Genomic DNA, 10,191 nt, shown 5'->3' on the forward strand with positions numbered 1-10,191 from the left:
CATTTCATTTAAAAGCATTTTATAATATTACAATGTACATTCATACCTTACATTTTATTTAAAAGCAAATACATATTAGAATATTACATTTAGTATTCACATATAACATTTCATTTTATGATGTAACGTAAGGTATTTACACATAACATTTCATTTAAAAGCATTTTATAATGTTACATTATACATTTACATATTACATTTTATTATGAAGCAAGTACATATTATAACATTACATTTAATATTCACATATAACATTTCATTTTATTAGGTAACATTCAGTATTTACACATAACATTTCTTTTAAAAGCATTTTTAAAGGTTACATCCCGCATAAAAAAATATAACCCAGGAATATCCGGAATAATCTTAGATTAATCAAAATTTACCCGAAAAAATTAATCCAAAAAAATGATCCAGGATGAATACTGTATTAATCGAGATTAATCTATGAAGGTTTAAGATCAATCTAGAGATTAATCTAAAAATATATCCTCAGATTATTCTTTGGATCATTCTGAGATTAATCCAAAAAAATAATTTTTGGAATTTTCTTAGAATGAATCTAGATTAACCTTAAAATGTTTTAAAGTTAATCTAGAGATTAAATTACAAGAATATCCCTAGAATAATCCCAAAGGGGAAATTTGAATATAGTTAATAGAATATCCCCAGATTATTCTATGGATCATTCTGAGATGAATTCTCAATATTTTTTTAATGTTCCTAGAATATTCTTTAAAAAACCCCTAAAAGAGAAGAACTTAGATATTTTTCTTACAATTAAAAACATAAAAATAAGTATGAAACATAATTTAATCAAGAAAATGAACTGCCATACTGTTAAATATTTTGAAATCGTTATCACAAAAATTATTTTTTCTCGCAAATATTTTTTAATTAATGCGATGGATTCAATTTTTATATTAAAACCTAACAAATTTTTCATTATCTTAACACAAAATTATGATGCCTTTATTTTTCAAAGTATCTGCCCAGATTAAAAAGGGTAAAAATCATAAATGCGATTGAATAAATTAATTTCTTAACACAAGGAGTCTTAATTAATGCTACCGACAAACGGGCCAATTTGAATAAAAAATCAGAAGGACAAAAAAGGGTTAAAAGGGCGATTTTAGTGTGCGCGTGGTAGCGGCGGCTGCACATGCATGCACGCACTTGCATGGAATGCCTGCTGCTGCTGCCTGCCTCTGTTGTGGAGCGGGGGAGGGGCGACGGGCGGTGGCAGCAGCAAGAGACTTACAAAATCCTGCTTCGCTCTCTTTGTCTAACGCGTCAACGGTCAACCGCCGTTCAAATCGAATTAATCGAAGTTATTAACGGACGCAGGACGCCGGACGCCGCCAATAAGGGACATCACGGACGTCCCGCGGACTCGGATGGATGGCCTGGGATCTTACGGTTAACAGGGTAAGTCTCATTTTATAGATTAGCGTCCAAAGAAATAAGAACAGATCGCGCAACTTTCAAATCCAACGGATTTATGGTAAAATTACACTTTTCGCCGCTACTTGTACGGTTTTCGCCACCAATATTTTGATATGGGATCCTCTCCAGTCCCAAATGTTCTTAATTAGAACCCTATAAATAAGTTTGGGTGGCGGAAACTGTAAATCGGTGATGAAAAATATAATTTTTCCATGTAAATCGCGGTCGCTTTTTTTGTACGCTTACGAGAATTTGTATTACACATTCTGATTCAATTGGCTTCGCATGGAAAATGGAAAAATATTTTGCATGAACTTTACATACTTCTACCTTCCATTTTCCAAGCAAAGCTGATTGAAAAAAGCTTTTATTTTTTTTTCTACGAGTCGCTCCCTTTTTTTAGCTTCAAGCCGTCCGCAGATGTTTTGCACGACGGGAAAAGATACAATCGTTTAAGTTCTGCAGTTTGGGCTTCAAGATTGGCGGTGCTGGCATCGAATGAGAGAAAATTTTGTACCTGATATGATGAAAAACCAATAAATTTTAAAAATTTAACTAAATAAGTTTGTAATTATTTAAGTAATTCCCAATTAAATCGCAGTTATAACATATTTTGAAATATTCTAGGAACAATCTGAAGTAATTTTAAAAATAACTTAGGGATAATATTTGTCACACTTAATATTGACCTTAAAATAATATTAGATTAACCAAAGAATGTTCCAGGATGATCAAAAAAGAATAATCCTATGTAAAGATTTGATACGCTAAATATGAATCCCAGATCAATCCAAAGATTAATCCATAAGTATATTCTGAGAATGTTCTAGGATCATTCTTTAGAGCTTTTTGAAACAAACCCCGGCAGAATAATCCTGGAACATTCTAAGGATATTCTCTTAAATTAATCTACAGATTAATCCAGTATCACGAAAAACCGTATCATAAGTTCATATATAATTAATTTTTTAGATTAATCCTGGGCGAAATCGGTATATTCTTAGAACATTCTCAGGTGATATTTTTTTATGCGGGATTGTACATTTACATAAAACATTTTATTTAAAAGCAAACACATATTAAAATATAACATTTAGTATTTACATATAACATTTCATTAAAAAGCATTTTAAAAGGTAACATTGAACACTTACATATTACATTTTATTTAAAAGCAAACACATTAAAATGTTACATTTAGTATTCACATATTACATTTTGTTTAAAAAGCAGATTCATATTTTAATATCACATTTAGTATTAACATATAACATTTCATTTTATAATTTAACATTAGGTATTTACACATAACATTTCGTTTTAAAGCATTTTATAATGTTACATTGTAATTTTACATAATACGTTTTATTTTAAAGCATGTACATATTATAACATTACATTTAGTATTTACATATAACATTTCATTTAAAAGCATTTTATAATGTAACATTGTAATTTTACATATAACGTTTTATTTAAAAGCAAGTACATATTAACACATTACATTCAGTATTTAAATATAACATTTCATTTAAAAGCATTTTAAATTGTTACAATGTACGTTTATTTTTACATTTTATTTAATAGCAAATACATATTAGAATATTACATTAATTATTTTCATATAACATTTCATTTTATTAGGTAATAAGTATTTACACATAACACTTCATTTAAAAGCATTTTAAAAGGTTACATTGATTATTTACATATAACATTTTAATTAAAAGCATTTTTTAATGTTACATTGTACATTTATTATAACATTTTATTTAACAGCAAATACATATTAGAATATTACATTTAGTATTTACATATAACATTTCACTTAAAAGCATATTATATTATTACACTGTACATTTATACTTTACATTTTATTTAATAACAATTACATATTGAAATATTACATTTTGTATTTACTTTTTACATTTTGTTTCAAAAGCAGATTCAATAAATAAAATCATATTTAGTATTCTCATATAACATTTTATTTTATAATGTAACATAAGGTATTTTCACATAACATTTCATTTAAAAGTATTTTAAAAGGTTACATTGAACATTTACATATTACATTTCATTTAAAAGCATTTTATAATATTACAATGTACATTCATACTTTACATTTTATTTAAAAGCATATACATATTAGAATATTACATTTAGTATTCACATATAACATTTCATTTTATAATGTAACATAAGGTTTTTACACATAACATTTTATTTAAAAGCATTTTATAATGTTACATTATACATTTACATATAACATTTTATTATGAAACAAGTTCATATTATAACAGTACATTTAATATTCACGTATAACATTTCATTTTATTAGGTAACATTAGGTATTTACACAAAACATTTCATTTAAAAGCATTTTTAAAGGTTACATTGTACATTTACATAAAACATTTTATTTAAAAGCAAACACATATTCAAATTTAACATTTAGTATTTACACATAACATTTCATTAAAAAGCATTTTAAAAGGTTACATTGAACATTTACAGATAACGTTTTAATTAAAAGCATTTTTAAATGTTAAATTGTACATTTATTATAACATTTTATTTAATAGCAAATACATATTAGAATATTACATTTAGTATTTACATATAACATTTCACTTAAAAGCATATTATATTATTACACTGTACATTTATACTTTACATTTTATTTAATAACAATTACATATTAAAATATTACATTTTGTATTTTCTTTTTACATTTTGTTTCAAAAGCAGATTCAATAAATAAAATCATATTTAGTATTCTCATATAACATTTTATTTTATAATGTTACATGAGGTATTTACACATAACATTTCATTTAAAAGCATTTTAAAAGGTTACATTGAACATTTACATATTACATTTCATTTAAAAGCATTTTATAATATTACAATGTACATTCATACCTTACATTTTATTTAAAAGCAAATACATATTAGAATATTACATTTAGTATTCACATATAACATTTCATTTTATGATGTAACGTAAGGTATTTACACATAACATTTCATTTAAAAGCATTTTATAATGTTACATTATACATTTACATATTACATTTTATTATGAAGCAAGTACATATTATAACATTACATTTAATATTCACATATAACATTTCATTTTATTAGGTAACATTCAGTATTTACACATAACATTTCTTTTAAAAGCATTTTTAAAGGTTACATTGTACATTTACATAAAACATTTTATTTAAAAGCAAACACATATTAAAATATAACATTTAGTATTTACATATAACATTTCATTAAAAAGCATTTTAAAAGGTAACATTGAACACTTACATATTACATTTTATTTAAAAGCAAACACATTAAAATGTTACATTTAGTATTCACATATTACATTTTGTTTAAAAAGCAGATTCATATTTTAATATCACATTTAGTATTAACATATAACATTTCATTTTATAATTTAACATTAGGTATTTACACATAACATTTCGTTTTAAAGCATTTTATAATGTTACATTGTAATTTTACATAATACGTTTTATTTTAAAGCATGTACATATTATAACATTACATTTAGTATTTACATATAACATTTCATTTAAAAGCATTTTATAATGTAACATTGTAATTTTACATATAACGTTTTATTTAAAAGCAAGTACATATTAACACATTACATTCAGTATTTAAATATAACATTTCATTTAAAAGCATTTTAAATTGTTACAATGTACGTTTATTTTTACATTTTATTTAATAGCAAATACATATTAGAATATTACATTAATTATTTTCATATAACATTTCATTTTATTAGGTAATAAGTATTTACACATAACACTTCATTTAAAAGCATTTTAAAAGGTTACATTGATTATTTACATATAACATTTTAATTAAAAGCATTTTTTAATGTTACATTGTACATTTATTATAACATTTTATTTAACAGCAAATACATATTAGAATATTACATTTAGTATTTACATATAACATTTCACTTAAAAGCATATTATATTATTACACTGTACATTTATACTTTACATTTTATTTAATAACAATTACATATTGAAATATTACATTTTGTATTTACTTTTTACATTTTGTTTCAAAAGCAGATTCAATAAATAAAATCATATTTAGTATTCTCATATAACATTTTATTTTATAATGTAACATAAGGTATTTTCACATAACATTTCATTTAAAAGTATTTTAAAAGGTTACATTGAACATTTACATATTACATTTCATTTAAAAGCATTTTATAATATTACAATGTACATTCATACTTTACATTTTATTTAAAAGCATATACATATTAGAATATTACATTTAGTATTCACATATAACATTTCATTTTATAATGTAACATAAGGTTTTTACACATAACATTTTATTTAAAAACATTTTATAATGTTACATTATACATTTACATATTACATTTTATTATGAAACAAGTTCATATTATAACAGTACATTTAATATTCACATATAAAATTTCATTTTATTAGGTAACATTAGGTATTTACACATAACATTTCATTTAAAAGCATTTTTAAAGGTTACATTGTACATTTACATAAAACATTTTATTTAAAAGCAAACACATATTCAAATTTAACATTTAGTATTTACACATAACATTTTATTAAAAAGCATTTTAAAAGGTTACATTGAACATTTACAGATAACGTTTTAATTAAAAGCATTTTTAAATGTTAAATTGTACATTTATTATAACATTTTATTTAATAGCAAATACATATTAGAATATTACATTTAGTATTTACATATAACATTTCACTTAAAAGCATATTATATTATTACACTGTACATTTATACTTTACATTTTATTTAATAACAATTACATATTAAAATATTACATTTTGTATTTACTTTTTACATTTTGTTTCAAAAGCAGATTCAATAAATAAAATCATATTTAGTATTCTCATATAACATTTTATTTTATAATGTTACATGAGGTATTTACACATAACATTTCATTTAAAAGCATTTTAAAAGGTTACATTGAACATTTACATATTACATTTCATTTAAAAGCATTTTATAATATTACAATGTACATTCATACCTTACATTTTATTTAAAAGCAAATACATATTAGAATATTACATTTAGTATTCACATATAACATTTCATTTTATGATGTAACGTAAGGTATTTACACATAACATTTCATTTAAAAGCATTTTATAATGTTACATTATACATTTACATATTACATTTTATTATGAAGCAAGTACATATTATAACATTACATTTAATATTCACATATAACATTTCATTTTATTAGGTAACATTCAGTATTTACACATAACATTTCTTTTAAAAGCATTTTTAAAGGTTACATTGTACATTTACATAAAACATTTTATTTAAAAGCAAACACATATTAAAATATAACATTTAGTATTTACATATAACATTTCATTAAAAAGCATTTTAAAAGGTAACATTGAACACTTACATATTACATTTTATTTAAAAGCAAACACATTAAAATGTTACATTTAGTATTCACATATTACATTTTGTTTAAAAAGCAGATTCATATTTTAATATCACTTTTAGTATTAACATATAACATTACATTTTATAATTTAACATTAGGTATTTACACATAACATTTCGGTTTAAAGCATTTTATAATGTTACATTGTAATTTTACATAATACGTTTTATTTTAAAGCATAAACATATTATAACATTAAATTTAGTATTTTCATATAACATTTCATTTTAAAGCATTTTATAATGTTACATTGTAATTTTACATATAACGTTTTATTTAAAAGCAAGTACATATTAACACATTACATTCAGTATTTAAATATAACATTTCATTTAAAAGCATTTTAAATTGTTACAATGTACTTTTATTTTTACATTTTATTTAATAGCAAATACATATTAGAATATTACATTAATTATTTTCATATAACATTTCATTTTATTAGGTAACTTAAAGTATTTACACATAACACTTCATTTAAAAGCATTTTAAAAGGTTACATTGATTATTTACATATAACATTTTAATTAAAAGCATTTTTTAATGTTACATTGTACATTTATTATAACATTTTATTTAATAGCAAATACATATTAGAATATTACATTTAGTATTTACATATAACATTTCACTTAAAAGCATATTATATTATTACACTGTACATTTATACTTTACATTTTATTTAATAACAATTACATATTAAAATATTACATTTTGTATTTACTTTTTACATTTTGTTTCAAAAGCAGATTCAATAAATAAAATCATATTTAGTATTCTCATATAACATTTTATTTTATAATGTAACATAAGGTATTTTCACATAATATTTCATTTAAAAGTATTTTAAAAGGTTACATTGAACATTTACATATTACATTTCATTTAAAAGCATTTTATAATATTACAATGTACATTCATACTTTACATTTTATTTAAAAGCAAATACATAGAATATTACATTAAGTATTCACATATAACATTTCATTTTATGATGTAACATGAGGTATTTACACATAACATTTCATTTAAAAGCATTTTTAAAGGTTACATTGTACATTTACATAACACATTTTATTTAAAAGCAAACACATATTAAAATATAACATTTAGTATTTACATATATCGTTTTATTAAAAAGCATTTTAAAAGGTTACATTGAACATTTACATATTACATTTTATTTAAAAGCAAACACATTAAAATGTTACATTTAGTATTCACATATTACATTTTGTTTAAAAAGCAGATTCATATTTTAATATCACTTTTAGTATTAACATATAACATTACATTTTATAATTTAACATTAGGTATTTACACATAACATTTCGGTTTTAAGCATTTTATAATGTTACATTGTAATTTTACATAATACGTTTTATTTTAAAGCATAAACATATTATAACATTAAATTTAGTATTTTCATATAACATTTCATTTTAAAGCATTTTATAATGTTACATTGTAATTTTACATATAACGTTTTATTTAAAAGCAAGTACATATGAACACATTACATTTAGTATTTAAATATAACATTTCATTTAAAAGCATTTTAAATTGTTACAATGTACGTTTATTTTTACATTTTATTTAATAGCAAATACATATTAGAATATTACATTAATTATTTTCATATAACATTTCATTTTATTAGGTAATAAGTATTTACACATAACACTTCATTTAAAAGCATTTTAAAAGGTTACATTGATTATTTACATATAACATTTTAATTAAAAGCATTTTTAAATGTTACATTGTACATTTATTATAACATTTTATTTAATAGCAAATATATATTAGAATATTACATTTAGTATTTACATATAACATTTCACTTAAAAGCATATTATATTATTACACTGTACATTTATACTTTACATTTTATTTAATAACAATTACATATTAAAATATTACATTTTGTATTTACTTTTTACATTTTGTTTCAAAAGCAGATTCAATAAATAAAATCATATTTAGTATTCTCATATAACATTTTATTTTATAATGTATCATAAGGTATTTTCACATAACATTTCATTTAAAAGCATTTTAAACGGTTACATTGAACATTTACATATTACATTTCATTTAAAAGCATTTTATAATATTACAATGTACATTCATACCTTACATTTTATTTAAAAGCAAATACATATTAGAATATTACATTTAGTATTCACATATAACATTTCATTTTATGATGTAACGTAAGGTATTTACACATAACATTTCATTTAAAAGCATTTTATAATGTTACATTATACATTTACATATTACATTTTATTATGAAGCAAGTACATATTATAACATTACATTTAATATTCACATATAACATTTCATTTTATTAGGTAACATTCAGTATTTACACATAACATTTCTTTTAAAAGCATTTTTAAAGGTTACATTGTACATTTACATAAAACATTTTATTTAAAAGCAAACACATATTAAAATATAACATTTAGTATTTACATATAACATTTCATTAAAAAGCATTTTAAAAGGTTACATTGAACACTTACATATTACATTTTATTTAAAAGCAAACACATTAAAATGTTACATTTAGTATTCACATATTACATTTTGTTTAAAAAGCAGATTCATATTTTAATATCACATTTAGTATTAACATATAACATTTCATTTTATAATTTAACATTAGGTATTTACACATAACATTTCGTTTTAAAGCATTTTATAATGTTACATTGTAATTTTACATAATACGTTTTATTTTAAAGCATCTACATATTATAACATTACATTTAGTATTTACATATAACATTTCATTTAAAAGCATTTTATAATGTAACATTGTAATTTTACATATAACGTTTTATTTAAAAGCAAGTACATATTAACACATTACATTCAGTATTTAAATATAACATTTCATTTAAAAGCATTTTAAATTGTTACAATGTACGTTTATTTTTACATTTTATTTAATAGCAAATACATATTAGAATATTACATTAATTATTTTCATATAACATTTCATTTTATTAGGTAATAAGTATTTACACATAACACTTCATTTAAAAGCATTTTAAAAGGTTACATTGATTATTTACATATAACATTTTAATTAAAAGCATTTTTAAATGTTACATTGTACATTTATTATAACATTTTATTTATTAGCAAATACATATTAGAATATTACATTTAGTATTTACATATAACATTTCACTTAAAAG

The 10,191-nt window shown here is 21.0% G+C and overlaps 1 long non-coding RNA gene across 1 annotated transcript; it reads left to right on the top strand.

The window, feature by feature from the left end:
- The first annotated feature begins 1,276 nt into the window (after window positions 1-1,276).
- On the top strand, window positions 1,277-2,009 carry LOC135946056 (uncharacterized). The gene is made up of 2 exons (XR_010575481.1): window positions 1,277-1,428; window positions 1,850-2,009. It is a non-coding gene; the product is annotated as an uncharacterized LOC135946056 (long non-coding RNA).
- Window positions 2,010-10,191: the final 8,182 nt, after the last annotated feature.

Source organism: Cloeon dipterum, chromosome X (assembly GCF_949628265.1).
Source record: "Cloeon dipterum chromosome X, ieCloDipt1.1, whole genome shotgun sequence".
NCBI classification, from domain to species: domain Eukaryota; kingdom Metazoa; phylum Arthropoda; class Insecta; order Ephemeroptera; family Baetidae; genus Cloeon; species Cloeon dipterum.